Consider the following 16,237-nt stretch of genomic DNA (forward strand, 5'->3'; position numbering starts at 1 on the left):
TCCTTCCTTGACCAAGGTATCATTGAGAAGTGTTTTTCAGTTTCCAAGTGAATGTTGGTTTTCTATTATTTATGTTGTTATTTAAGATTAGCCTTAGTCCATGATTATCTGTTAGGATGCATGGGGCAATTTCAATATTTTTGTATCTGTTGAGGCCTATTTTGTGAACAATTATATGGTCCATTTTGGAGAAGGTACCATGAGGTGTTGAGAAAAAGGTATATCCTTTTGTTTTAGGATAAAATGTTCTGTAGATATCTGTCAGGTCCATTTGTTTCATAACTTCTGTTAGTTTCACTGTGTCCCTGTTTATTTTCTGTTTCCATAATCTGTCCATTGATGAAAGTGGCATGTTGAGGTCTCCCACTATTATTGTGTGAGTTACAATGTGTGCTTTGAGCTTTACTATAGTTTCTTTAATGAATGTGGCTGCCCTTGCATTTGGAGCTTAGATATTCAGAATTGAGAGTTCCTCTTGGAAGGTTTTACCTTTGATTAGTATGAAGTGCCCCTCCTTGTCTTTTTTGATAACTTTGGGTTGGATGTCGATTTTATTTGATATTAAAATTTCTATTCCAGCTTGTTTCTTCATACCATTTGCTTTGAAAATTGTTTTCCAGCCTTTCATTCTGAGGTAGTGTCTGTCATTTTCCCTGAGATGTGTTTCCTGTAAGCTGCAAAATATTGGTTCCTGTTTTTGTAGCCAGTCTGTTAGTCTATGTCTTTTTATTGGGGAATTGAGTCCATTGATATTAAGTGATATTAAAGAAAAGTAATTGTTGCTTCCTATTATTATTATTATTATTTTTTTTTTAGAGTTGGCATTCTGTTCTTGTGGCTGTCTTCTTTTAGGTATGTTGAAAGATTACTCTCCTGCTTTTTCTAGGCCATCGTTTCTGTTCTTGTATTTTTTTTTTTTTCTGTTTTTATCCTTTGAAGGGCTGGATTCATGGAAATGTAATATATGAATTTGCTTTTGTCATGGAATACTTCAGTTTCTCCATCTATGGTAATTGAAAGTTTGGCTGGGCATAGAAGCCTGGGCTGGCATTTGTTTTCTCTTAGTTTCTGTATAACATCTGTCCAGGATCTTCTGACTTTCATAGTCTCTGGTGAAAATTCTGGTGTAATTCTGATAGGCCTGCCTTTATATGTTACTTGACCTTTTTCCCTTACTGCTTTTAATATTCTATCTTTACTTAGTACATTTGTTGTTCTGATTATTATGTTTCGGGATGAATTTCTTTTCTGGTTCAGTCTATTTGGAGTTCTGTAGGTTTCTTGTATGTTCATGGGTATCTTTTTCTTTAGGTTTGGGAAGTTTTCTTCTATAATTTTGTTGAAGATATTTGCTGGCCCTTTAAGTTGAAAATCTTCATTCTCCTCTACTCCTATTATCTGTAGGTTTGGTCTTCTCATTGTGTCCTGGATTTTCTGGATGTTTTGAGTTAGGATCTTTTTGCATTTTGCATTTTCTTTGATTGTTGTGCTGATGTTCTCTATGGAATCTTCTGTACCTGAGATTCTCTCTTCCATCTCTTATATTCTGTTGCTGATGCTCACATCTATGTTTCCAGATTTCTTTCCTATGCTTTCTATCTCCAGCATTGCCTTACTTTGGGATTTCTTTATCGTGTCTACTTCCATTTGTAGGTCTAGTATGGTTTTGTTCATTTCCATCACATGTTTGGATCTATTTCCCTGTTTTTCTTTAAGGACTTCTACCTGTTTGATTGTGTTTTCCTGTTTTTGTTTGTTTGTTTGTTTGTTTGTTTGTTTTTTCTTTAAGGACTTGTAACTCTTTAGCAGTGTTCTCCTGTATTTCTTTAAGTGAGTTATTAAAGTTTGTCTTGATGTCCTCTACCATCATTATGAGATATGCTTTTAAATCCAGGTCTAGCTTTTTGGGTGTGTTGGGGTGCCCAGGACTGGCTGAGGATTGCTGGGTTCTGATGATGGTGAGTGGTCTTGGTTTCTGTTAGTAGGATTCTTATGTTTGCCTTAGCCATCTGGTAATCTCTGGAGTTAGTTTTTATAGTTGTTTCTGGTTAGAGCTTATTCCTGTTGTGATTCTGTTAGTCTCTATCAGCAGACATGGGAGAGTAGCTCTATCCTGAGTTTCCGTGTTCAGAGCACTGTCTGCGTACAAGCTCTCCTCTTGCAGGGAAGGTGCACAGATATCTGGCTTTCAGACCTACCTCCTGGCAGAAGATGAAGGCCTGAAACAAGGCCTTTCCCAGAAGCTGTGTTGCTTTTGCCTGTCCCAGAAACTACACAGAGTAATCTCTGAAAGATCCCAGACCAGAGATAGCTCCCCCAGGTGCTCTGGCAAAGCCCTCCCGGGCTGGTTAGACACCTCTCCTCTGGCAGGGAAGGTGCTAGGATGTCTGGATCCCGAAATGGGGTGTGCCTCAGAAGCTGTGTTGATTCTGCCTGTCCCAGAAGCTGTTAGCTTCTGTAGTCCACACTCTCACCTGTGCAGACTAGTCTTGGAGAGATCCAGCAACCAAGATGGCTCCCCCAGGTGCTCTGGCAGATGTGCATCTTAGTCTTCATGCAGGTTCTCTAGAACTGGACTATCCCAAAAGCTGTTCCCTATATGTGGGATGTTTTCTTCTACCTAAACTTCCTTGTCTGGCCCCAGTGGGAAATGAAGTGTCTACCCTTGAAGATACTTGATGACCCTTGAAGATACTTGAAATGCCAGAGTGGGGGGATACCCAGAGTGCTCCACCCACTCAGAGGAGAAGTGATGTGGGAGGAGGGAAGAATTGTGTGTGTGTGTGTTTGGGGGTGTTGACAGGGATGGGGGAAGTGAGAGGGATTTAAAGTGAATTAATAAAAGTAAATTTAAAAATCTACATAACATGTAAAAAGCCAAGAAGAAAAGGAAAACTGAAAAGAAGGAAGGAAGGAAGAAAGGAAGGAAGGAAGGAAGGAAGGAAGGAAGGAAGGAACGGAAGGAAGGGAGGGAGGGGAGGAGAGAGAGAGAGAGAGAGAGAGATAGAGAGAGAGAGAGCAAGAAAAAAAAGCAAGCAAGCAAGCAAGCAAGAAAGGAATGCAAGAAATCCAAGAAAGAATAAGCAATATTTACTAGGGTACACATTTGGGTCATAAAATATACCTTAACTAAATTTTCTAACATTCAGAGGATCCACACTTTCAAATTACACAGGAATTTAAATAGAATATGTAAAAATGATCATTGGAATTAAAAGCATGATTTGAATAGTAATGACATATTTCCCAATTATACATACAACCACCTTCCAAACTGAGCAAAGAAATATTAAAATTGGAAAACTACAAATAGCATTTCTGAAAGTGTAGGACACAAGTGAAAGCTGTGTACAGGGTGAAAGCAGTAGTTGCATAGATATCTACTAAAGCAAGTAAAGGTCTAAGTACAACAATCTCAGCATCTACCAGTTGGCAGTGTTTTGCTGTGTCTGTTAAACTAGCTCAGGTATTTTGTTATTATTTCCCTAATGGATGAATACAGGGTGTTTTAGTGTTTGAAAATTGATTGGTGCACCATGAGATATCAAAAGGGCACTATGCCAATAGTTACATGGAAAGCACATGATCAAATACACATTTGTTTATTAGAAAACTTGCTGAAAGCTTGGGATATAGGGAAACATGCTCAACTTGATGAACAGTATCTGGATGAAAGCCATAGTTATTACTTAAGTGTGGGGCAAAGGAATGATACCCTCTCATGATTGGGAATGCAACAACATGCCCTCTAGGTCTTTCCAACAATGAAATAAGCTATGAATGCAACAACCAGCCATTTAAAACAGTTAAAAGAATTTTGACTAGTATGAAAAACAAAACTGTGTTTGTCAGTGACATAATTATCCAACATAATAATTCTTAATGCTTTGACAAAAAAGCTCTCAAAATATTAAGCAATAAAATAATGTCACCAGACACAAACTTAATAAAACAAGTCCAATGGACTTTTTATGTAACCATGAAAATATCAATAGTACAGTGAAGAGAAATATATTTTTTTTTGTTTTTTCGAGACAGGGTTTCTCTGTGTAGCCCTGGCTGTCCTGGAACTCACTCTGCAGCTCAGTCTGGCCTCGAACTCAGAAATCCACCTGCCTCTGTCTCCCAAGTGCTGGGATTAAAGGCATTAAAATGTATAAAATACATAGAATATACATGAAGGAAAGTATGAAGCTCTGATGAAAGGTGTCAAAATGTTATGAATAAATAAAAATATTATGACCTCATGGATGCAGTTATCATATTTGACATCTTTCCACAGGACTGATAGTTACACTAATTCTTATTAAGATCCCAGTAAACTATTTTTGTGGTAATAAATCAATCGGGTTCACGGTTTATATGGAAAACAAGCAATCAAGAAAGAAGACATGGGATTGAGTGAATAGGGTCCTTGTGACATTCTGGGAAGGGCTCAAGGAGAGAAAACCATGATGAAAACAATGTATTTTCAACTAAAGAAGGGGAAGGGGGAGGGGCAATTCACCATTAAAATGGAAGAAGGTGGATGAAATAAAATGTAAGGGATTTCAGAAGCCCAACACAGAAATGAAGACATTCTGGAACAAAGAAACAAAATTAATTCACTGAAGTACAGATAGTATTTTAAAAATTGGGCTTGAAAATATTGTGTGTCTATATGCAAAAAGTTAAATATACAAATAGAACTTACATGTTTATCACAAAATATTAATCCAGGATGTTTCATAGTCCTAATTAAATACTAAATGTGAAACTATATACCACCTAGAAGATAACAGGACAGGGAATTTAATTTACTTGAATATGTGATGAGAATATAGATATACTATTGAATATATATTCTCAAAAAATCTGATAAGTTAGTATTTATTAATACAAAAGAAGACATAAAAAACCCACTGCTCTATAAAACATAGCAGTAAGTTAATAAAAAGGACCTATGTCCTAGCTCACACTTTCACCCTTTCACTTGTTTGTGAAAGCAGGTGTATCTGTGGTTCAATAAAATACTCAGCTAAATAGTGAGTCCCAGGCTACTCTGAGATACCTTGTCACACACACATAAATATCAAACAAAAACAAACAAAAAGATGAAAAAACCTAAGAGGAGTTAAAAAACTGTCACAGGATTTGTTTGAAAGGGTAAAATGAATCCTATCTGTTGACCGCAATTCAACTGTGGGTGATAATGTTGTTTCCCGTTTTGCATTTACGATGAATATTTCTACTGTTGTTTGTTTACTCTTAAGAGGAATAGTTGTATTGGTCAGCAGAAACGCTAGGTTTCTAATCAGTAAGATAGAAAATTACAGATGAAGAGACAGAATAATGCCTGTAGTGATAATAGAGAGCTGAACACATTGTTCAGAGTACATGCTTCTCTTGCTATAAATATGTCAGACAGATGGGGAAATATTTTACAGATATGTATACCTGGATCTCACTGTTTTTAGCTTTTGGCATATCCTAAACCTAATGAGCCTCCCATTAGCAATTAGCATTTCAAACGTGCAGTTCTTGGCTTTCAGTGTCCCTTATTAATAAAAGCACCTAAGTAGTCTCCTTATACTTATTTTTGGTTATTGGTAGTCTTCCAGAGACACAAACATGGATTTTTTTATAAAAATAAAAAGATAATGCTGGAGCCAACTGAAACTACTCTCAGCAGTTCAGAGCTGGAGAGATGGCTCAGAGGTTAAAAAAAAAAAAGCACTTGTTGCTCTTGCAGAGGACACAGGTTCTGGTCCCAGCACCAGCATGGATGCTCTCACCCAACCATTCCTATGTACAGTTACAGGCAATGCTGTGTGCTCAATTGGCCTCAGCAGCTACTATGCATATGTACAGTAAGCTTACCTTTATACATATGTATAAAAAATGTCACACATGTGTTTGCATTAATATTCATATGTCCAAATAAACTAAAAATAAGCCACTACCGTGGAAATGGATTAATTTGGATTAAATTTTATCAGTGAGTTTCCTTTAATTTTTATATTAACACAATTCTTAAAGGCCCAACTCTTTTGCTTCTTTTCTGAATATAACATTGACAGTATATTCTGAGAATGGTAATTTCTAAAGAAATTGCTGGGGGTTTTTGTTTTTTAAACATGACCTTCCTCCTTGATCTTCTCTTATATTTTACATTTTACTAGAAACATCATTTTGCCAACTAAGAAGATCATTTTCCCCCTCACCAAAGTAAGCCAAGTCCATGTGGACCCATGGCTCTCTTCTCACTGTTTTTGCTGCTATAACTCTGACTGTGGGCAGTAAGTAACATGAAGGACTAGATGCTACATCCTTATTGATAAATGGGAACATCAATAGATCACCTGTACTTGCATTTTCATTCGCTTTTTTCCAGCTACTTGGAAATATACTAATTGAAGTCATGGGAATTAACACAGTCTCTAAAACTACGTGGTGTCAAAATAAGATCAGAGATTATTAAAGAGATGAGGGGGGGGCTCCAAAAAATTAACATCAAGAAGGGTCATAAATTCAAGATGAGAATTTTAATAACAGACATTGGAAGCAAAGAATATCAAGCTGCTCAACTTAGTAGTCAGAGGATTGTAGTGAGTGCAGAAAGAACCTGAGTAGGGAGAATAAACCACATGGGTTTTAACAGGGCAGTAACCTTGAGTTATTGGTAAGAAATTAAGCCTGTGAGTGCATATTTGTGTTTATTATTCCATGATTGACTATACACCTAGAAAGTCATTTCATATAATATACATTTAAGGATGTTATGGCACATGACAAATGCTTTGTGTTGTCCCTTACGTATTATAATATTTATATGTAATGTCTACAGTTTTACATTAAATGAGAAAATCTAAGCATTCCTTAATGTTCAAGTAGTATTCTGGCCATTTCTAATATTAAGGATAATACTGAGCACAAAAAAAGTATTTTTGTGTTTTTTTATATGAGGATCCAAGGGGAAGACATAACAACAGAAACTGAGGAAATACAAAAACAAACAAACACACAAAAAAAATCTATCCATTGGAAAACTTGGATGAAATGGAAAATTTTCTAGGGAGATATAAGGTAACAAAGTTAAATAAGGATCAGATTAACTATGAAAATAATCCCATTTCCCCTAAAGAAATAGAATAATCATTAATATTCTCCCAACCCCCCCCTCAAAAAAAAAAAAGCAGGACAGGATGGGTTTAGTGCAGAGTTTTATCAGAACTTCAAAGAAGACCTAATACCAAATCTCCTCAAACTATTCCACAAAATAGAAACAGAAGGTACTCTACCCAATTCGTTCTATGAAGCCACAAATATTTTGATACTAAACCACAAAAAAGACCCAACAAAGGAAGAGGACCTCAGACCAATTTCCTTTATAAATATCGATGCAAAAATACTCAATACAATTCTTGCAAACTGAAACCAAGTAAACACTAAAAGGATCATCCATCATGATCAAGTAGGCTTTATCACAGGGATATTTCAACATATGGAAATCCATCAAAATAATCCATTATATAAATAAAGTCAAACAAAAAAACATATGATTATCTTATTAGATGCTGAGAAAGCATTTTACAAAATCCAACACCCATTTATGATAAAAGTCTTGGAAAGATCAGGAATTCAAGGCCCATACCTAAACATAATAAAAGCAATATACCAGTAGCCAATATCAAACTAAATGCAGAGAAACTTGAAACAATCCCACTAAAATTAGGCACTAGGCAAGGCTGCCCCGTCTCCCTACTTATTCAATATAGTTCTTGAAGTCCTAAGCAGAGCAATTAGACAACAAAAAGAGATCAAAGAGATACAAATTGGAAAGGGATATGTCAAAATATCAATATTTGTAGATGATATGATAGTATACTTAAATGACCCCCAAAATTCCACAATAGAACTACTAAACCTGATAAATGATTTCAGTGAAGTAGCTGGATATAAAATTAACTCAAACAAATCAGTGACCTTTCTCTACACAAAGGATAAACCGGCTGAGAAAGGAATTAGGGAAACAACACCCTTCTCAATAGTCACAAATAATATAAAATACTTTGGTATTATTAACTCTAACCAAGCATGTGAAAGATATGTATGACATGAACTTAAACTCTCTGAAGAAAGAAATCAAAGACCTCAGAAGATGGAAAGATCTCCCATGCTCATGGGTTGGTAGAATTAATATAGTAAAAATGGCCATCCTGTCAAAAGCAATCTACAGATTCAATGCAATCCCCATCAAAATTGCAACTGATTTCTTCATAGAGTTAGAAAAGACAATTGGCACATTCATCTGGAATAACAAAACCCCAGGATAGCAAAAACTATTCTCAATAGTAAAGGAACCTCTGGTGGAATCACCACGCCTGACCTCAAGCTGTACTACACTGCAATTTTGATAATAAACTGCATGGTACTGGTAGAATGACAGACAGGTAGATCAATGGAATAGAATTGAAGACCCAGAAATTAACCCACACACCTATGCTCACTTGATTTTTGATAAAGGAGCTAAAACCATTCAGTGGAAAAAAAGACATTTTCAAAAAATGGTGCTGGCTCAACTGGTGGTTATCATGTGGAGGAATGTGAATTGATCGATTCTTATCTTTTTGTAAAAGATCAAATCCAAGAGGATTAAGGAACTCCACATAAAACTAAATATACTGAAACTTATAGAGGAAAAAGTGGGGAAGAGCCTTGAACATATAGGCACAGGAGAAATTTTCCTGAACAGAACAACAATGGCTTGTGCTGTAAGATTTAGAATGGACAAATGGATCCCCATAAAATTGAAAAGCTTCTGTAAGGCAAAGGACACTGTCAATAAGACAAAAAGGCCACCAACAGATTGGGAAAAGGTCTTTACCAATCCTACATTCGATAGTGGGCTGATATTCAAGATATACAAAGAACTCAAGAAGTTAGACTCCAGTGAAACAAATAACTGTATTAAAATGGGGTACAGAGCTAAACAAAGAATTCTCATCTGAGGAATATCAAATGGCTAAGAAGCACCTAAAAAATGTTCAATAACCTTAGTCATCAGGGAAATGAAAATCAAAACCACCCTGAGATTTCACCTCACACCAGTCAGAATGTCTAAGATCAAAAACTCAGGTGACAGTAGATGCTGGCAAGGATGTGGAGAAAGAGTCACACTCCTCCATTGTTGGTGGGATTGCAAGCTGGTACAACCACTCTGAAAATCACTTTGGTGGTTCCTCAGAAAAGTCGACATAGTATTACCGGAGGATCCTGCAATACCTCTCCTGGGCATATACCCAGAAGATGTTCCAACATGTAATAAGGAACATGCTCCACTATGTTCATAGCAGCCTTATTTATAATAACCAGAAGGTAGAAAGAACCCAGATGTCCCTCAACAGAGGAATAGATAAAAAAAAATATGGTACATTTACACAATGGAATACTACTCAGCTATTAAAACCAATGAATTTATGAAATTCTTAGGCAAATGAATGGAACTAGAAAATATCATGCTGAGTGAGGAAACCCAATCACAAAAGATCACATGATATGCACTCACTGATAAGTGGACATTAGCCCAGAAGCTCGGGAATACCCAAGATACAATTCACAAACTACATGAAACTCAAGAACAAGGAACACCAAAATGTGGATATTTTGATCCTTCTTAGAAAGAGGAACAAAACACCCATGGAAGGAGTTACAGAGACAATGTATGGAGTAGATACTGAAGAAATACCATTCAGAGACTGACCCACTGGGGGTCCATATGCAATCACCAAACGGTTGTGGATGCCAGCAAGTGCTTGCTGACAGGAGCCTGATATAGCTGTCTCCTGAGAGGCTCTGCCAGTGCCTCACAAATACAGAAGTGGATGCTCACAGCCATCCATTGGACTGAGCATATGGTTCCCAATGAAGAAGCTGTAGAAAGAACCTAAGTAACTGAAGGGGTTTGCAGCCCCATAGGAGGAACAATATGAACCAACCAGTACCCTGATAGCTCCCTGGGACTAAACCACCAACCAAAGAGTACACATGGTTGGACTCATGTCTCTAGCTGCATATGTAGCAGAGGATGGCCTAGTTAGTCATCAAAGGGAGGAGAGGCCCTTGTTCCTGTGAGGGCTCTATGCCCCAGTGTGGGAGAATGCCAGAATCTGGAAGCAGGAGTGAGTGGGTTGGTGAGCAGGGGCAGGGGGGAGGGATAAGGGAAGGGGTGTTTTTCAGAGAGGAATCCAGGAATGGGGATAACTTTTGAAATGTAAATAAAGAAAATATCCAATAAAAAATGAGGATGCAAGGATTAAACTTAAGAAGGTCTTCGGCTTGCTAAACTCTATGTCTAAGTTACATCCTCAACTCCTGGAATCAAACATTTACTATATGTCAATCCCCTTGTGAGCAGTACATTGATGACTCAGCATTTCCATTCAGTTGCCTGAATTCCTTTCCAAGACCCTCCCTTTGCTAAAACAAAGCAAATCCCAAAACAAAGTCAAAACAAAAATGAGTATTTATACATACTTGAAACACATACAAATTACATGTTTAAAAAAAGTGTGTGTGTGTATGTGTGTGTTCTGAATATGTGTCGGTTTGTATATGCTATGTGTCTGTGACACATACATTCAAGTGTTTGAAGGGGCCAGAAAAAAATGGCAGATTCCCTGGAGTTGTAGGTACAAGTGCTTTTTTTTTCTTTTTAAGGTTTAATTTTCTTTCTTTCTTTTTTTAATTAGATATTTTCTTCATTTACATTTCAAATGCTATCCTGAAAGTCCCCTATACTCTCCTCCTGCCCTGCTCCCCAACCCACCCACTCCTGCTTCCTGGCCTTGGCATTCCTCTGAACTGAGGCATATATTCTTCGCAAGACCAAGGGCCTCTCCTCCCATTGATGGCCTACTAGACCAGACACTATTGCATATGCCAGCAAGATTTTGCTGACAGGACCCTTATATAGCTGTCTCTTGTGAGGATTTGCCAGTGCCTGGCAAATATAGAAGTGGATGCTCACAGTCAGCTATTGGATGGATCACAGGACCCCCAATGAAGGAGATAGAGAAAATACCCAAGGAGCTAAAGGGTTCCGCAACCCTATATGTAGAACAACAATATGAACTAACCAGTACGCCCCCAGAGCTTGTGTCTCTAGCTGCCTATGTAGCAGAGTTTGGCCTAGTAGGCCATCAATGGGAGGTACAAGTGCTTCCGACCTTCCTAAATCAGTGCTCCAAATCAAATTTAGTGTTCTGCAAGATAAGTGGACATTCTTACTTCTTGAGCCATCTCTCTCTAGTTCTAGAAAGCTTTTGTGTGTAGAAAAGCAGTTGTTTTTAAACTCTGCAATGGTTTTGGAAGAGTGAACAATAATTCTAGACTAATTTTAAATCCCTGGATAATTTGAAAAGCACCTAAACTTCCTTTGTTTTAATGAAGTTCAAAGCAACTCCACTAAGAAACAATGTATACTATTATTTTCAGAAGAGTAAAGGAAGCCTAATTTTAGGCTGGATTTAGACATTTTTCTCCTTCAGTTTGTATAACTTTCGTCAAATAGCTTAACCAGTTCTAGCTGAAGTCCTTCATCTCTAATATTTGCCAATAGGTCTAAAACAACCGAGTTTCCCAAACTCTTATCTTTTCATATTGCTTTGTATTGACATGCTATGCACAGTCAGAAACAGCTCAATACATGCTATACTGATAAAGGAAATTCTGGAAACCAAATAGAAGGCAATAGATCAATACCGTGTTGGAGTCTAAGCTCTTTGTACTATACCTTTGATATAAAACAGAAGCGTTGTGTCTTCACCTTTGGTGTAAAACAAATTCTAATATCAGGTAGATTTTTTAAAATTAATTACACACTATACTTCATTTTGAAATTCCTAAATATCTTCAAGAGTATTTTAATAATGATATGCTGGAGATGTGATGCGAAGCTTAAGTCTCCCCAAAGGGAGTGAAGATCTTCACTCCCTCCGTAAGAGCATAGAAGAATTACTCAGTTCTTTTCATTTGAAAACCCGAGAAAATTGAGGAAAGATAATGAGAATGTATTCTCAGCCTTAATGTAGCAATTCCCAGCAGAGATTTTCACATTTTTAATTATTTAACGATGTCATTTAAATATTATCTGTCCTCTATGAATATTTCATGTTCATCAAAAATTCCCTGAAAAAGTAAAAATAACCTGCACATTTGTTAAAGAAGACAGTATCAGGCATTTCACTATTTTGGAACAAAGATTTGTTTTCAAGCCTATGCATCCAGGTCATCATCTGAAACCTCAAAAGTATCCAGACTCCGAGCATGTTACAAAGACCCCTAAGATGTGGATATGTAAGGCAATCAAGGTAAAAATATTCTCAGTCTCCAGGCCAGATGTTTTTTAAGGAGTGTTGGGTGCAGAGTAGACTCTCTGTGAAGGAAACACAAGTCATACTTACCAATTCCAATATTCATCATCATTTCTACCATATAATGAAGTAACATCTTTTTTTCTCAGTTTCTACAGGGAGCCCTTAATCCCCAATATGATACTTCGACTCGAGATCCTTAAAGCTACAATAAAGGTTATATAAGAGACTAGCTCAGTGTGCTATTAGAAGAAGATAGCGTGTATGTCACAGGAGTCAGCTTCAACGGCTCCTTGATTGTGGGCTTTCAGCACTGAAATGTGTAAGACTACATAGACTTGCGTTTGTCCACAGACGTCTACCACACTACACTGATGGGCGTTCCACAGGATGATGCTTTCCTTTCAGCCTGCTGTTGAATTTCTGATTTTGAACATAGGCAGTCTGCTTTGGATGCTGGATAATAATATTGTTTTGTATCTTTCAAAAGTGTACCCTAATAGCACCACATTGTGTTGATCTTTTTGCAATATGGTTTTATTTTCAAATTCGCATTGTGTTTCAGAGAATTATCAGGCTTGATTCCTATAATTTCACTTTAGTGCTTTTAACTCAAAAGTATCCCATTGTGTAACCAAATAGTAATTATTTATCCATTTATCTACTGTCAAAGCTACAAGTTGTTTTCATTTAATGGCTGTCAAATAATGCTGCATTAACCATTATTACATATATTTTTCCTCAGCTGGTCTATGTTTCTCTGTAACAGGAATTGACACTTATTTAAGGGTGCAAAGCTAAGAGATATACCAATATCCAACTCATAGGTTTATGATGTGGATTGAGACTGTATACCTAGGGTACTCTGGAGAAGGTTAGACTATAGTGATCAAGTAATGTTTTGTTAAAATTATTAATTTCTTTTCTACTTTCACTTTAAATGAGCTTATCTTTCTGCCAAATCTTAATATTTCATTTTGATTCATATATTAGACAATATGGAAGAGAATCAGTATTTTCCTTATATAATTGACTTTTCTCAAAATATGCTATCTCTTAGTGAATGGCTATTTTAGGTTATAGATTTCCCACCATGGTTGTTATAATTTCTGTTGCTGTTTTAAATGGATATCTTCCCTATACTTTATTATAAAGATTTCAAATATATTAAGATTAAATGTTTGCATGTACACATGCTTCTTCAGTGTCTTGGTGCTCTTTATTTTATCACAAATGCTATTTAACAGAGCTGTGTATAGCCATCACCTCAAGATGCTTTACTGATCAGCACCACAGAGAATGGAGAACAGCACTATATGCCTTCAGCTCATGCAAATTATGACATGAATACATTAACTCAGCACTCACATCATTGTTTATCTTAATAAATCTTTGCAGATATGTTGCTGTAATTTACCGATAAAATATAAATATTAGTAGCATATATTTTGTATATTTTGATAACTTCATAATGTGTATAATGTGCTAGCTAAAAATTTTTTTCATCACTACTGTCCACTCAGGAGAATCCTGCATACCCATGGTCCTCATATGAAGAAAATGATGGTTCTTATTTTTCTACACTACAGACTGTTGCCTGTTCAAGATGCTTCTTTGTAACATAACTCTCTTCAATGCTAGGTATGAGTTCTTCATATGTTTTATGGTATAGTTGCCTCAAACTACCTGTGGCTGTGGAGCACATAAAACAGGGTTATTAGAGCGAGTCAAATTTTAAATTCAATCTTACTTAAATTAATTTAAATAATGTATCAGGAACTTCTTTTGTATTAAATATGTTTAATTTGTCCCCAAATGTGCAACAATGCAAAAGACCTGATTAGCAGCATACTTGTGACTTGTAACGCCAATGTGAAAGGCTTCGACAGTATACTTCTAAGAAAAGGTTCTTCCATTCAGCAATATACTAATAAATTAATCCACAGAATTTTGTGAATGAGCCTAATAATCCATCTTTCTTTGGTGAAGTTATTACTTCATCATGTGAGTCTACTGTACATTTAAAAATATGTTTGCACATAAATACATACTTAGATTGTTTATAATTTTGGCTTACTGTGTTAAACTTTAAGCATTTTTCTATAGACCTTAGAAACCTTACACTTTTATTTATCTCTAGTATAGAATTATCTAGAATTGCTGGACCATAGGAATTTTAAGTGTGTAGAATAATAAGAATGTGGTCAAAAACGTTTCCCACAGTTTGATCACTGTACTTCACCACCCATCCCTCGAGATTTCCTGCTGCCCCACACCTTGGCAAGTCTTTGGCTTCTGCTGTTCTTTCCTTTTTTGTTCCTTGTAGTTCTTACAATATAAGTTGTATTTCCCTGGTTCTAACAATACTGACAATTTTTATCTATTTTTGCTTCTCTCATAGAGTTATTATTCACAGACACTCTTTCTCACAAGTTACCTTGTGTTTGTACACAAGTTTTAGGTAGTCTCTGTTCCAGACAGCACATAGATCCTGGAAGTATTTCTCCCAGCATGTGGCTACTCCCTTCATGTTCGTAATGATGCCTTAAATGGAAAGTGTTTAATTTTGATGAAGTCTTATTTATCAACTTGCCATTTTATGGTTATTGCTACAAGCAACCTATTTTTGCCTATTTCCACATTGTGAAGACATTCTCTTTTGTTTTATTTCTGAAGCTTATGTTATTTATTTAACTTGTGGACCTTTAAGCCACTATTTTAAAAAGTGTGTGCACATTACACAAGGCAGGAAATTAGATTAGTTTTAATATAGATGATCAGTTATTTTTGCATTATATGATATTTCTGTGCCTTGTTCAAAATAAATAGTTGTGAGTATGTAGGTCTGAAACTGGAATTTATTTTTGTTGCAATGTTTTATATCCATTTTCGGCATAAGTATGGTATTATATTGATTATTCTACATCATTAAATCATCGTCAAATTTTGTTATGCTTCCTTCAATTTTTCAAATGTTTTTCAACATTGTTGCAGATAGTTGTTTTACTTTTATACCAATTTATCTTTTTGATTCATCTTATAGCTATCTAGAAAGTAGATGGATACAATTCTGTAAATATTATTGGGGATAAATTAATATGTAACAATATTAATAATAAGCCTATGGCCTGTTCATATTTTGTATAGTTTCACTTCTTTTAATGTTTTTATTTTTCCATAACAAAAATTAGTTTTGAGTATAGAGGTCTTAATAATTTTTAGAGGTTTTAGTATGGATTCATTTTTTGTAAGTTTATTATATGTGGACTTCTTTTTTATTTAATTTTAATTACTTACTGTTAATATAAAATGAAAATATTGTAGATCGTCTTTCTGTTTTGTAAACTTAATAAATTAGCTTCTGTTAGTTCTGTAAATGTGTGTTAATTTCAGAATTTTCTGCATAAAGCTTTTGTTAACTACAAATAGTTTTAATTCTTACTTCTTTCTATATTTTATCACTGCTGTCTATTTTTCTTATATTACAGAGACAAGATGAGTAATATGGTTTTGTATACATATTCTTGATACAGAAAAGAAGATTCAAAATTTTTATTGTTAACTTGCTACTACAATGGATTTTCAGAGATAGACTCATAAAAGAGAGATGTCTCTTTATTGGGAGGGTATTTGAGTAGCTCAATTTAATTTACTTATTCTTTTGTAACTTTTTACTTATATAATATCATTCGATTAAAATCTCTGGTTACTACAACAAACTTCTTTCTCCTGGGCTGGTTCCACTCCCTCTTAGCAGCTTTCCTCAGCAGATAGCCCACAGCTCTGGCATCTTTCTTCTTCCTACCAAGGCTCTTTTCCTTGTGTGTGTGTGTGTGTGTGTGTGTGTGTGTGTGTGTGTGTGTGTGTGTGTGTGTGTTCACGAC

The 16,237-nt window shown here is 35.8% G+C and overlaps 1 long non-coding RNA gene across 1 annotated transcript in view; it reads left to right on the plus strand.

The window, feature by feature from the left end:
* Positions 1-15,726, plus strand: part of Gm13794 — a 175,362-nt gene extending 159,636 nt beyond the window's left edge. Inside the window, exon 6 of the long non-coding RNA XR_374816.1 lies at positions 13,877-15,726. This is a non-coding gene — a long non-coding RNA (predicted gene 13794). The remainder of the gene's footprint in view (positions 1-13,876) is intronic.
* The last annotated feature ends 511 nt before the right edge of the window (positions 15,727-16,237 follow it).

The sequence above is a fragment of the Mus musculus genome, chromosome 2, assembly GCF_000001635.26.
Source record: "Mus musculus strain C57BL/6J chromosome 2, GRCm38.p6 C57BL/6J".
NCBI classification, from domain to species: domain Eukaryota; kingdom Metazoa; phylum Chordata; class Mammalia; order Rodentia; family Muridae; genus Mus; species Mus musculus.